Source organism: Nyctibius grandis, chromosome 26 (assembly GCF_013368605.1).
Source record: "Nyctibius grandis isolate bNycGra1 chromosome 26, bNycGra1.pri, whole genome shotgun sequence".
NCBI classification, from domain to species: Eukaryota; Metazoa; Chordata; class Aves; order Nyctibiiformes; family Nyctibiidae; genus Nyctibius; species Nyctibius grandis.
In genome coordinates, this window is record NC_090683.1 from 1,051,774 (window position 1) to 1,066,956 (window position 15,183).

At 52.6% G+C, this 15,183-nt stretch overlaps 1 pseudogene; it reads left to right on the plus strand.

Annotated features, from left to right (window-relative positions):
* Positions 1-9,280: 9,280 nt before the first annotated feature.
* On the plus strand, positions 9,281-10,105 carry LOC137673684 (feather keratin Cos2-3-like; annotated as a pseudogene).
* The last annotated feature ends 5,078 nt before the right edge of the window (positions 10,106-15,183 follow it).

Genomic DNA, 15,183 nt, shown 5'->3' on the forward strand with positions numbered 1-15,183 from the left:
AGATCCCATTAGATCAGATTGCCGAAAGTCACATGCAGTTGATCCTTGAACACCTCTCGGGATGGAGATTTCACGGCGTCCCTGGGAAACTCACAGAATCAATCAGGTTGGAAGAGACCTCTGGGATCATTGAGTCCAACCATTGCCCTGACACCACCATGTCAACTAGACCAGGGCACTAAGTGCCATGTCCAGTCTTTTCTTAAACACATCCAGAGATGGTGACTCCACCACCTCCCTGGGCAGCCCCTTCCAATGTCTAATGACCCTTGCTGAGAAGAAAGTCTGGTCCATCCTCTCTATTTCCTTTGAACAGGTAGTTCCTGGACCTGCTGGGAACAATTTGGCTTACAGAGATCCCCGTACTGCCTATTCCCTGTGGCTGGGTGTCATCCCCAAACTTGCAGGAATTGCCAACCTTCCCACTACTCGCAATGTTTATGAAAACATTGGAGTATTGGTCCTACTGCTGATCCCTGAGAGACTCCACTAGTAAGTGTCAGCTAGCTGGGCTTTGCACCACTGGTCACAACACTTTGGGCCTGGTAGTCCAGGCAATTTTCCACCCACCTTATCATCCTCTTAATGAACCCATTCACCTCTATTTTGGTTATAAAGGAAGTATGAGAGAGGCCGCAAAGACCTTGCTAAACTCTAGGTACACACCTTCCCTGCCCTTTCTTTGCCCACAGTGCCTGTTACCTCATGAGAAATTAATGAAGTTGGCCCTCAGATGGACCAGAGCCTCGGCTCAGAAGGAGCTCCATGGAGAGGGGAATCAGACCTGGCTGAGCTCTCCCAGCAGAGCTCCCTGGCACTGGTATCACCGAAGGTCACTAAAGGGAAGGGGGGAAGCCTTAGCTGCACCATGTCCAAGCTGGACCTGAGCCCAGGCAGACAGACGTTCAGGAGGGGAGATGGGCTCAGGAACTTTACACACCATGGACAGCCCTTGTTGGAAAGTGACTCTCTTCTGGACACCCCTATGGGACAGCAGCAGGCTTTGGGGAATGTGGTATTGAATCCAACGTCCCTTCCCTCCCAGAGGCACTTGCTGGGCACTGAGATTGAGATTCCAATGTGGGGCTTGAAGATCCTTGTGGGCAGCAGTCCAAGGCAGTCGTCATTTCTTTGGCTTTCCTTGTGAAAGCCACAGTGTCTGTCCCTTCCACTCAGAGCACAGCAACATCTGGCTCCATGCTCCTTTCATTCAGTATCTGTTCGGCCCAAGGTTTCAGTCCTGCCTGACACATTACCAGGCCAATTATCTCCACAAGTTCATTTGGCATGGGTTTAGACATGATAGGGGGCTGTGTCCCACCCCAGACACCCCCGACACTGCATTGGGAACAGATCCACTCAGGGATGGCCAGCACACGGTTGGTAGGATTTCTCAGCCTTTCTCCTTGCCCATAATACAAACCTCATCCTTTTGAACTCTCTAGCACTGGGGACAGTAGCTGTGTCACGGCCTGGAGAGGCAGGGGTGGTGGCCTGGAAGCCATGCTGAGGCACTCCCAATATTGCTACACTGAATTAAACTAAGGATGCAAACTGGAGTGAAACAGTCCTTGTTGGGGCCTGAAATCATCATCAGCAGAGTGTGAGATTTGAAGGGGCAGGAAAAGGAAGGCTCAGGAGACAGGAGCTGTGTTTCAGGGCCTCTTCCATGCACAGATCTCTAGCAGGCTGGTGCCATCACCATTCAGCTGCGCTCAGACTCCTTCTGAGCCTGGGAACCTCCTGCTCTGTGGTGCTCATGGACCGACCAGTCGACAGTATCCCTGCTATAAGCAGCGTGTTTCGTCGTGATGAGTGACACACAAGGACACACACACACAGACTCATGCACACCAGTGTGGAATCATGCACAAATTTGTGCTCCCAGGTGAATTCACACAAACGCAGCTGCTCACGAAAGCACACAAGACAAAAACACATGTAGGAACACAACAAACTGTGGACTCTGCAGAGGATATCTGGGGACAATTGCAGAAGGGCTAGAGCATTCTGGGGAAGGACAAGGCCCCAGGGATGCCCATAGCATTATTTGGGTACTCACAGACTGCACAGAGAGGAGGTGAGTCAAAACAGGCCCAATTTTTTTCCTGAGGGCAGTGTTAGGCAGGGTGGGGTCAAAACCTACAATGCACACAGCTGGGGAGGCAACAAGTGACCACAGGGGGTGAGGTGCAGAAGGAAAGAAAGAGATCCATAAGGCATGTCTTCATACACTGTAACACTTGGGTTTCCAGCTGAGAATGACTGGAGTTTTTACCTGAGAACAACATTTCAAACAGCCCCAAAAAGTGACCCAGGCTGATGTCACTTGCCTGCTCTGGACCCATCCAGCACTCGAGCTGAGGCTTCTGCCAGCACTGCTGCATTCCTGCCCTGGGAATCACAGAATCACAGAATGTTAGGGATTGGAAGGGACCTCGAAAGATCATCTAGTCCAATCCCCCTGCCGGAGCACGATTGCCTAGATCATATCACACAGGAACGCGTCCAGGCGGGTTTTGAATGTCTCCAGAGAAGGAGACTCCACAACCTCTCTGGGCAGCCTGTTCCAGTGCTCGGTCACCCTCACCGTAAAGTTTTTCCTCATATTTATGTGGAACCTCCTGTGTTCCAGCTTGCACCCATTGCCCCTTGTCCTGTCAAGGGATGTCACTGAGAAGAGCCTGGCTCCATCCTCATGACACTTGCCCTTTACATATTTATAAACATTAATGAGGTCACCCCTCAGTCTCCTCTTCTCCAAGCTAAAGAGACCCAGCTCCCTCAGCCTCTCCTCATAAGGGAGATGTTCCACTCCCTTCATCATCTTCGTGGCTCTGCGCTGGACTCTCTCTAGCAGTTCCCTGTCCTTCTTGAACTGAGGGGCCCAGAACTGGACACAATACTCCAGATGCGGCCTCACCAGGGCAGAGTAGAGGGGGAGGAGAACCTCTCTCGACCTGCTGACCACACCCCTTCTAATACACCCCAGGATGCCATTGGCCTTCTTGGCCACAAGGGCACATTGCTGGCTCATGCTCATCCTGCTGTCCACTAGGACCCCCAGGTCCCTTTCCCCTACGCTGCTCTCCAACAGGTCTGTCCCCAACTTGTACTGGTACATGGGGTTGTTCTTGCCCAGATGCAGGACTCTACACTTGCCCTTGTTATAGTTCATTAAATTTCTCCCTGCCCAACTCTCCAGCCTGTCCAGGTCTCTCTGAATGGCTGCGCAGCCTCCTGGTGTGTCAGCCACTCCTCCCAGTTTTGTGTCATCAGCAAACTTGCTGACAGCGCACTCTATTCCCTCATCCAAGTCATTAATGAATATATTGAATAGTACTGGTCCCACTACCGACCCTTGAGGGACTCTGCTAGACACAGGCCGCCAACTGGACTCTGTCCCATTGACCACCACTCTCTGGCTTCTTTCCTTCAGCCAGTTCACAATCCACCTCACTACCCGATCATCCAGACCACACTTCCTCAGTTTAGCTGCGAGGATGCTGTGGGAGACTGTGTCAAACGCTTTACTGAAATTGAGATAGACCACATCCACAGCTTTACCATCATCTATCCACCGGGTAACATCCTCATAAAAGGCTATCAAGTTGGTTAAGCATGACTTCCCCTTGGTGAAGCCATGCTGAGTGCCCCTAATGATCCCCTATCCTTGATGTGCCTAGAGACAGCACCAAGGACAAGTTGTTCCATCACCTTTCCGGGGATGGAGGTGAGGCTGACCGGTCTATAGTTACCCGGGTCCTCCTTCTTGCCCTTTTTGAAGACTGGAGTGACATTCGCTTTTCTCCAGTCCTCAGGCACCTCTCCCGTTGCCCACGACTTAGCAAAGATGATGGAGAGTGGCCTAGCAATGACTTCCGCCAGCTCCCTCGGCACCTGCGGGTGCATCCCATCAGGGCCCATGGATTTATGGACGTCCAGATTGCTTAATTGGTCCCTGACCCAGCCCTCATCTACCAAGACAGATTCCTCCTCTATCCTGACTTCTTCTGGGGCCTCAGGTGTCCGGGGCTCCTCAGGACAGCCTCCAACAGTATAGACAGAGGCAAAGAAGGCATTCAGTAACTCCGCCTTCTTTTTATCCTCTGTCTCCAGGGCCCCCACCTCATTCATCAGTGGGCCTACATTGCCTCTAGTGTTGGCTTTACCTGCAATGTATTTGAAGAAGCCCTTTCTGTTGTCCTTGACCTCTCTTGCAAGGTTTAATTCCAAGGAGGCCTTAGCTTTCCTAGTTGCCTCCCTACATCCTCTGACAACAGACTTATATTCCTCCCAAGTGGCCAGCCCCTCCTTCCATGATCTGTACACCCTCTTCTTCCACTTGAGTTTGCCCAGCAGTTCCCTGTTCAACAATGCAGGTCTCCTGGTACCCTTCCTTGACTTCCTACCTGTTGGGATGCTCTGATCTTGAGCTCGGAAGAAGCAGTCCTTGAATGCTAACCAACTATCTTGGGCCCCCTTACCTTCTAGTACCCTGTCCCATGGGATTTCCCCTAGCAATTGCTTGAAAAGGCCAAAGTTGGCCCTCCTGAAGTCCAGGGTTGCGATTCTGCTAGCTATTCTATTCCTGCCACATGAGATCCTGAACTCTACCATCTCATGGTCACTACAACCAAGGCTGCCCTCAACCTTCACCTCTTCAACCAGACCCTCCTTGTTAGTAAGGATAAGATCCAGCAGCGCTCCTCTCCTAGTTGGTTCATCCACCATTTGCATCAGAAAGTTATAATCAATGCACTGGAGGAACCTCCTGGACTGAGGATGGCTGGCTGAGTAGGCCTCCCAGCAAATATTAGGGTAGTTGAAATCCCCCACGACAACCAGGCCCTGTAATTGCGAGACTGCTCTCAGCTGCCTGTAGAAGGCCTCATCACCCTCCTCATCCTGATCCGGTGGCCTGTAATAGACACCCACAACAGTATCACCCCTGCCAGCCTGCCCCTTAATTCGCACCCACAAACTCTCAACTCGCTCCTGATCCGCCCCTGGACAGAACTCAATACATTCTAGCTGCTCACTCACATAAAGAGCAACTCCACCACCTCTCCTTAGTGGCCTGTCTTTCCTGAACAAGACATAGCCATCCATGACCACATTCCAGTCATGCGAGGTGTCCCACCAAGTCTCTGTAATTGCCACTAGATCGTAGCCCCCCGACCGAACACGGATTTCCAACTCCTCCTGTTTATTCCCCATGCTGCGTGCATTGGTGTACAGGCATTTCAGGGAGCGAGCTGAGCACACCGATTTCACCCCAGGGGGATGGGAGGCCTCCTGGTCTACCTCAACACTAGAGCGTTACCCCAGTGGTGCAAGCCCAGCTACTACCCCATTCTCCTTCGAATCTAGTTTAAAGCTCTCTGAATGAGCCCTGCTAATTCCTGTCCCAGAACCCTTTTGCCCCTACGACATAAACCTTTCCCATGTATTACGGTCACGCCTGGTGTCTTATAAAACCAGCCATTATCAAAGAACCCAAAGCCCTGCCTGTAGCACCAGTCTCGTAGCCAGGCATTAATAGAGAGAATCCTACTATTCCATCCCACGTCATCACCTGAAAATGGAAGTAGGGAGGAGAAAACAACTTGTGCCCCAGACTCTTTCACCAACCGTCCTAGGGCCTTGTAGTCTTTCTTCATCCCCTTTAGACTATGGGATGCAGCTTCTTCCCCACCTGTCTGGAAGATCAGCAGGGGGTAGTAGTCTGTGGCCTTCACCAGGTTGGGGAGTTTACACTTGTGTTCAGCGTTACTCCATTCCAGGTGCAGAATTTGGCATTTGGAATTGTTCAGTTTCATACCACTAATGATTGCCCAGTGCTCCAATTTATCTAGATCCCTCTGCAAGGACTCTTTTCCCTCAGGACACTCAACAGCTCCTCCCAGTTTGGCATCATCAGCAAACTTGCTCATGGTGCATTCAACTCCTACATCCAGATCATTGATAAACATACTGAACAGAACTGGCCCTAGGATTGAGCCCTGAGGAACACCGCTGGTGACCGGTCGCCAGCCAGATGTATCCCCATTCACTTCAGCCCTTTGAGCCCTGTCATTCAGCCAGTTCTTCACCCAGTACACCAGGTACCTGCTCATCTCACAGTTGGACAACTTGTCCAGAAGGATGGTGTGAGGGACACTATCAAAAGCCTGACTAAAATCCAGAAAAACTACATTCATCGCCTTCCCTTCACCCACTAGGCAGGTGACCCTATCATAGAAGGATACCTGATTAGTTCAACAGGACTTTCCCTTTGTGAACACAAGTTGACTGTGCCTGATGGTTGCATTCTTCTTTAAATGTCTTTCAGTAGCACTCAGTATGATCTTCTCCATAACTTTCCATGGACTGAGGTTAGACTAACAGGTCTGTAGTTTCCTGGGTCTTTCCTCGCACCCTTCTTGTGAATTGGAACAACATTGGGTAGCTTCCAGTCAGCAGGGCCCTCCCCAGACTCCCAAGACCTTTGGTAGATGATCTAGAGGCATCCTTCCCTAACATCCACCAGCAGTTTCAGTACTCTGGCATGAATCCCATCTGGCCCCAGGGACTTAGGAACATTCAGCTGATACAACAGGTCCCTTCCAATTTCAGTGTCCACAAATGGAAATTCACTGTTCCCACAGTCGTGGTCTTCTGACTCAGAGCACCAGGCAGCCCAAGGTCTATCAGTATTATTAAACATTGAGGCAAAAAAAGCATTGAATGCCTCCGCTTTTTCTTCATCCCTATTACTCAGGTGACCATCTTCAACAAGTATCAGTCCAATGTTTCCTTTAGACCTCCACTTTAGAACACACTTAAAAAAGCCGTTCTTGTTCTCTGACACAATGCTGGCCCGTTTCAACTCTAATAGGGCTTTGGCCTGCCTTGTCTTCTCCCTGCGTATGAGACGCACAGGTCTGTAATCTTGCTGCAAAGCCTGACCTTCCTTCCAGAGATCATACAACTTCTTTTTCCTCTTGAGTTCCACAACGAGTTCCCTGTTCAGCCAAGCTGGTCTTCTGCCCTGCTCGCTTAACTTATGACACAATGGAATTGCCTGCCTCTGTGCTTTTAAAAGGTGGTTCTTAAAAACTGACAACTACCCATGGATTCCCATGCCCTCAAAAGCAGATTCCCAGCGATCAATCCCAGGATGGAAACTGGTGAGTTCTGGCACCAAGCGGAAGGCTGCTGCCCCACCTAAGGGCTTACAACTATAAAAGAGGTTCACTGTCCTCAAAGTTAAAGAGGAGCCAAATGTGCCTTGAAGCCAAGGGTCTGGTCCACCTGACCCTAAACCATGCAAGACCATCAGGTTAAAGTGGTGACTTATGGGTGACTCTGCTGCAGGGGACAGAGGCACCAATCTGCCAACCTGGCCTATCAACTAGAGAGGTTTGTTGCCTGCCAGGGCCCCAGATACAGGAAGTTGTGGGGGGATTGCCAAAGCTCGCTTGGCTCCCTGACTACTACCCCCTGCTGTTATTCCTTCTGGGCACAAATGATACTGCTAGTGGAACCCTGGACACTATCAAAGGTGATTACAGTGGTCTGTGGGCAGTGGTCAAGGGCATGGGGTCACAGGTGGTATTGTCCTCAAAACTGCTGGTGAGTGGAAAGGGTGTGAGGAAGAGGGCATTGATAATGCAGGTCAATAATTAGCTGTGGAACTGGAGTTGTCAACAGGGTTTTAGGTGCTACGACTATGAGACCCTGTTTGCAGCTCAGTATCTGCTCAGGAGGGGTGGGATGGCTCCCGTGTCTGGAGTATTGCAGTGAAGGGATACAGGCTCTTTTGGAAGAGCTGCAAGCACCGTGGTATCTGCTGGAGGGACAGCATAACATGATATAAGCAAGCCAGGAGTTTTCTGGAGTGCATGAATGACAACTTCATCACACAAGTGATAGAAGAGCCAACAAGGACAGGTGTTCTGCTGGACATCATAAGGACCAAGTAGGAAGGGCTTGTTGGGGCTGTGAAGATCAAAGGCAGCCTTGGCTGCAGTGACAATGAGGTGGTGGGCTTCAGGACCCTGAGAGGAGAGAGGAGAGCTAAAAACAAGCTCAAAACCCAGGACTTCAGTAGAGTATACTTCAGGCTCTTTAAAGATATGCTTCGAACACCCACCTGGATATGGCCCTAGATGCAAGAGGGGTCCAAGAAACCTGGGTGATATTCAAGGACAACCTCCTCCAAGCTCAAGAGCAGTCCATCCCAATGAGGAGGAAGTCAGGCAAGCATGCCAGAACGCCTACATGAATGAAGAAGGAGCTCCTGGCAAAACCAAAACACAAGCAGGAAGCATACAGAAGGTGGAAGTAAAGATGAGTTAACTGGAAGGAATACAGAGACACTGTCCAAGCACACAGGCATGAGGTTAGGAAAGCCAAAGCCCAATGGGAACTGAGTGTGGCAACAGATGTCAATGACAACATGCAGGGCTTCTGTAAGAAGAGGTGACAAAAGGAAGGCTAGGGGTAATGTGGTCCCACTGCTGAATGAGCACGGAGGAAGTCTAGAGCAAGGGAGATGTATTCTTGCAGGGAGAGGATCAGGTAGGCAATACTTAAGCAAAGTGGAGACACCCCTCCAAATTTTTACATCCTGTAGGCAATGGTAACTCAGGGGTTTGGCAAGGCAAAAGTCTTCCCCTGATTATCTGTGTGCCATGTCAAGAAGGGATTTTTCTCTTCAGGCATCATACTGTCCACCCCGTAATATGCCGGTGGTAGGAGACGACCCACATAATTTTGATTTTGAGTAGAGTTTAAAAAATGAGGGAAATAAGCTTTGCAGCCCTCAATATCCGAAGCTTGGGGAAGGCTGCTAAGTTTCATGGGTAAAAGATTAAAAGTCTCTGAAACCCAGCAGTGCAGCCCACCTGCCCCCTACCAGTGATTGTTGGAGCAACCCTGTTGGGAGGGAGAGGGAGACAAAGAGAAAGATGTGGCACAACCTCACTCAAGGAAGCCCTTGGGTAGCCAGCCAAGGATTGTAGGGCCCCTTCCTGTCAATGTGGCCACAGGAAAACCCACCAATGTGCCCCAGGCCAACATCCCTTGCCTACACTACACCCATCCGGCACTTGAGATGAGTCTTCTACAGGCACTGACAAGTTCCTGCCCCACATATCCTGGGGCCTCTCAATCCCAGCACTAAGAAGAAGCCTTGGTGAGGGAATGGGTATGGTATAAGCCAGGAAATGAAGAGGAGGCATCAGGGAAACAACTACCCAGCCCATGTCATTACCTGAGATGATTTCCGTTCATCATGAGCACCTTAGAAAATTGTCACTTCCGCAGAAGCTACGTCTGGGCCTGGGGCAGGTCAGGGCCACCATAAAAGCCAGCTCAAATCCTCATTCTCTCATCCACTTCTCTCACCGCCTTCTCCTTGAGAACCAGGTGGGTCTGAAGACCTTTCCTCACATCCTTTTCCTGGTCATGCAGATGTGTGCTCCTCCATCCTGTGCTGGGTCTTGGTGCTGCTTGAGAGGGGGAAGAAGGGTGAAGGTCTGACTCAGGAAGTGTCCGGAATATGGCTGAGGGGGCTTTTCTTCTAAGAGCTAGACAGCAGCCTCCTTGGGCCTGGCAACACTTTGCAGTACTGTGTCAGGATGAAGCCTAGAAACCCTTTTGCCTCCCTGCCCACTCTCTACCTCCTGGCTCAGGAGGTGCCTTTGAAAAACTCATGGCAGGGTGACAGACTTGTGGTGGGCTACCCTTCACATATCCCTGTGCTCTGATCTCTCCCTGCCCTCTCTCCCAGGTGCACCTGCAGCCCAGAGACATGTCCTGCTACGACCAGTGCCAGCCATGCCAGCCCTGCGGCCCGACCCCGCTGGCCAACAGCTGCAATGAGCCCTGTGTCAGGCAGTGCCAGAACTCCACCGTCGTCATCCAGCCCTCCCCTGTGGTGGTGGCCCTGCCTGGCCCCATCCTCAGCTCCTTCCCACAGAACACCATTGTGGGATCTTCCACCTCTGCTGCTGTTGGCAGCATCCTCAGCTGTGATGGAGTGCCCATCGACTCTGGGTGCTGTGACCTCTCCTGCATTTCCAGCCGCTACTGTGGCAGAAGGTGCCCCCCCTGCTAAAGCCACTGGTGACAGCCCGGACAACGATCCCCAGGAACCCAAAAGATGATGCTGGACTGAGGACAGAGCTCCTGGACATTGATTTCACGGAGCCTGAGCATCCAGTGGTGTTCTTCCAAAGGAGGGCATCTGGGGCTCTCTGAAACCATGGCCAAAGTCTAACTTCCCTGCCTTACTCTCTCTTCCGTCTCTTTCTTGTCTTCCATTATTCTGTGCCAAAAGACCCCCAGAGCCCACCTGGGCCATCTGCTGACCCCTCTCCTTCTGTGGGGCAGGCAGGTGGATGTCCTGTGGAATCTCCACTGTGGGTAATGGGTACAGACTTTCTGCACCTGGTGCTGCTCTCCCAGCCTTGGCTGTCTCCTCTACAGGTGAACTCATTTCCCACCTCAGAGTCATTAAAGCTTTCTGCATCCCACCCTCTGCCTCCACATAATCCTTTTCTTGGTGGACTTTGTGATTCTGGAGTCACAAACACACCCATAGTCATGCACCTCTCAGCTATCAACACAGGCCCTCAGCCCATCTAACAGCCCTGCCTGGAGCCTGCACCCTCTTACCCAGCACCTGGGTCTCCTCCTTCTCTCTAACTAGGACAGCCTGATGTCCTCCAGCAAACAGATGCATGCAATCACCCACTCCTCTCTCAGTCACCCTCACAAGTGCAGATCCCTCAAATATTACCACAGCTTGGTAATATCAGCCTGTCTAATAGCCATGTGCTGGCCTTGGGCTCCCTTACCCACCTCTGGCTCACACTTCACATACAGCTTTTCCTCCCACTCACCACCTAGGCCAGCTTGAATATGCTACCAAATGCCACGTACACACCCATGTACATTGGGTTCAGTTCACTGAGGGAAAAACACACTGAGGTCCCTGCAGTCACTGGTCCTTTGACCTCTCACACATACACGTGCAATGTGATCCCTCCAGTTGCTGACAGGGAGACGTATGAGCCCTGTGACATGTTCTTCCCTCTCCACTTGCTGCCATCCAGACCTTGCTTACACCCCAGTCACTTCAGGTGCTGCCACAGACACCAACAGGTCTTGTGACCATAAGACTCTTCTCCAGCTGCTGGCACTTAGCCCTTGCTGCACACACTCCCAGGTCCATCCAGTTGCTGGCACCCAGGCCTACAATCCCTATGGCCATTGTTTGCCCAGTTACTGGCACCCAGACCTCTCTTACACACCAGTCTCTCCAGTTACTGGCACTCAGACCTTGCAGCCCTCACACATGGGAAAGGGAGTGAAGATACACAGAAGGATGGTTAAGAAAGGGTTTAATAAGAAGGCTGTGGTGATCAGGCACAGGGCTCATCCCCACAAGTGTGCTGACCAGCCCCCTGCTTAGCTGCAGGTACCTCCTTTTAACCTTCCTCCTCTCTGGTGCCTCCCCTTGCTCCTCCTCAGTCCCCTCTTTCACCCCACCTTTGACCCTTCCCCTAAGCATTCCTTAAGAAGTGTTGCCTTGTCCCACAACACCCCCCTCAAACACCCGTAATCCTCATGTGCCTCTTGTCACTTACAAAGCTCAGCCTGGCCCACTTTAGAGCCACAACAATACTTTCCTAATGGCCCATCAATCAGAGGCTGAAGAGCTCTGGTCTCCCTCCTTGTCTCCCTTATCATTTCCTTAGAGATTAGTGTCATTGTGTGCTTTGTTTATCACTTTCCTTTCTACTTCCTCTTCCCTTTGAAAGGAAAAGGGACTTGATCTGACAGCCTTAGTGAACAGCTGCTCTCACCTCCCACATGCCCTGACAGTGGCCTCTGCAGAACTTGCTCAGGTGTGTGAGTTCCTCAAGGTGCTGAAAGGCTCCTGTCCACAGAGAAAAAATGAGTCTCTTGAGTCAGGGCTCTGGGGGAAACCCCATGTTGAGCTCAGTCTTTGAAGTGTCTCCCTGCAACACCTGCAGCAATGCTAAGACATGGCATTTACTTGCCAGGATGCCCGAGATGTTACAACCATGAAGAAAAGCAGAAAAATTGGCCAAAAGACCAAACGAGTTTCAGATAAAAAAGCACTCAGGTCACATAACTTCATTCTGGAAGGAGTTTTTTTACATTCCCATAATCCAACATATTTATTGTTTGCCCTCCCAAGATGTCCTCTGTTTGTTTCAGGATCCTGAATCCACCCTCACAGATGTTTGTGTACAGCTGAGCATGAGGACAGACCTGAACAACACCTCCAGGTGGGATCCAAACCAGAGATTTCTTACGCACCCATGTGGGAATGGGGCTTCTCATCCACCTTCCAGTACCTCACAGAGACTTTTTTCTCCAAGGACAGAGACTCAGGTTTCTTTGTCACCTCAGGCCACAGTGCCAACAGCTGCTGTCATGGCCTACTGAGCTGACATCACTCCACTGTGGCTGCTTGTGTCAGGTTCCAGCACAGATGCTTTCCAGGGCCAGTTCTTTGCTTTGCAAATCAGACTTAATACAACAAGACACGTGTGCACAGAGAGTGCATAGACCTCCCTTCTCCATGCCAGGGATGAAGCTCTTCAAGGAAAATGTCTGTTTGAACAGCATCTGCTGTAAACACCCCTACCAGAGGCAGACAGATGGCTTCTCTTTAGCAGGAGGACATCCATCCAGCACAACCCTCTTTGTCACAATCTTCTCACTAACCCTTAGGGTATTATGAGCGATCCTTTGTCTGGGGATGACACGTCCCAGAAGGGTGAGGAGATCAACTTATAATCGCTGGGGTGTTTCTGCCTCCAGGGAGATCAGACTCCTTACGGCACATGCAGTGAGAAAGTGCTTTGGGGTTATGAAGACACGAGATGTTTGGGGGAAGGCGCCGAGAGAAGGAAAGGGAAGGATCAAGAATGCGGGTGGCAGCGGCTGCAGGGCCTTGATGGGTCCGATGCCGGTGCCGGTGGAGCGGGGGAAGCGGCCCGGGGCGTGGGGCCGGGCGGGGCCGGGCGGGGCGAGGCGGCCCCGGCGGGCGGAGCGGCAGCGCCCCCTGGCGGGCCCGGCCGGCGCTGTGCCCCCGCCGCCCACACACACGCCCGGCCCCGCCCGCGGCGGTTCGTGCCCGGCCGCAGCCCCGGCTCCTCTCCCCGTGTCTCCCAGGGCGCAGTAATACACCGCCGCGTCCCCGCGCCGGGGCCGGCCGAGCCACAGGGCGCTGGAGCGGCGGTCTGCCGCCACCGACAGCCGCCCCGACGGCTCCGCCACCTCTTTGGACCCTTTAAGAGCCAGTGCGATGAATGCGGGGCCTCGGCCCGGCAGCTGACGGTACCAGTGGATGTAGTCAATGGTCCGTATGTTGGGGTGTGAGCAGTTGATGGTGATGCCGGTGCCCTCCGTGGTCTCTGCCGACGGTTCCTGCTGCACCTGGGCTCTGCCCGCAGCCACTGCCGAAAAAGGAGAAAAAGAAGAATCACTTTGCTTCAGCAGAAAATGTCATGCAGCAGGAGAGGGAAGAAGACAGTTCACAGATGATGGGGACATGTTCTGAGAACAAATACGGAGAGGCAATTTCTCTGAGTGGTTGGTTGGAGAGAAGAATGTATGAGGGATGTTTGGAAGGGCAGTCAGAGTGAAGAAGAAGAGACGGGAGGGGGAAAAGAGATTGGCTGGGAGGTACGGATGGATGGATGGATGGATAAAGAAATGGAGTAACAGAGTGAGACAGGCAAGCTGGGAGGGAATGACGGCACTGAGGGTAGAAGGGATGCCTGCAGAAGGGAGGACAGAGGTGGAATGAATTTCGAGAAGGAGCAGCAGGGCCAGAGGCACGCAGCCCCCGTGCCGGCCCCCACGCACCCCCGCCAGCCCCGCGCACCCAGCAGCACCGCGGCCAGCCCCGCCAGCCCTGCGCCCCGGCACCGCCGCATCCCGCCGCTCCGCCGCCCGCGCCTCGCTGCCCCCCGCCAGCCCCGGCTCTCTGCTCCGCCCGCGCCGCCTCCTCTCCGCCGCCTCCGCTCCTCTCCGCCGCCTCCTCTCCTCTCCGCCGCATCCCGACAGCTCCGCCCCGGGGCTCAGCCCTGCGCCGCCGCCGCTCGGGCTCTCGCCCGGCCTCACACTGCCCGGTGGCTCTGCACGGGCACAAGGTTGTCTCCTGGCACCTGGACTCTCCCCGGCCTCCAGCAAGGACTCCCCAGCCAGAAGAAGCCTGCACAGTGCCCGCTGCAGCCTGGGACAGCTGCAGGGCCTTGAGCCAGCAGATGGAGCATCTTCCCAGAGCTGTGTCCCAGCTCAGGGGCTGCAAACAGCAGCCAGGGATTTGCAGTGGGTGGGAGTGAGGAGGCTGAGAGCCTCCCTTCAGCTGCCTCTGCACTCAGAGCATAATGCCATAAAGTTGTGTGGTGGCAAAGGGGTGTGAGCATTAACCCCCACTCAGAACAGATCCCATTAGATCACGTTGCTCAAGATCACATTCAGTCCAGCCTTGAACACCTCCCACAATGGAGATTGCACAAGCTCCCTGGGAAACCCATTCCAGCTCTCCTTATTTCTGTTAGCCTATTGCTTCATCAGATTCCTCCATGTCTCAGCTGCCTTCCATTGCCTCTACTCCAAGAAGCGACTAGCCTCTTCAGGCTGGACCAGCGTCCCTGTCCATCTTCTCTGTCTCCTTGATTAAGTAGTTGTAGAAAGCAAGAAGGTCTCCCCTGAGACATCTCTTTTCCAAGATGAGCAGGCCCAGTTCTCTCAGACTCTCCTAACGTGTCATGTTTGTCAGCCCCCTAATAGGCTTGGTGGCCTTTGTTGAATGCACTTCAGTATGTTGATATTCTTCTTGGACCAGGGAGCCCCAACCTGGACACAGTACTCCAGACGTGGTCCCATAGTGGGCCAGAGGGGCAGGGTCACTTTCCTGGACCTGCTGGTAATGCTTTGACTAACACAGCTCAGGATGGCTTTCATCCTGTTTGCTGCAAGGGCACACTCTGGTCCCATGTTCAGCTGGGTGTCTCCTAAAACCCCACATCCTTTTCTGTGGATCTGCTTCCTAGGCAGTCAGTCCCCAGCCTGCATGACTGTATGGGCTGGTTCCTCCATCACATGCAAAACCTTGCCCTTGCTCTTTCTGACCTTCATGAGGTGCCA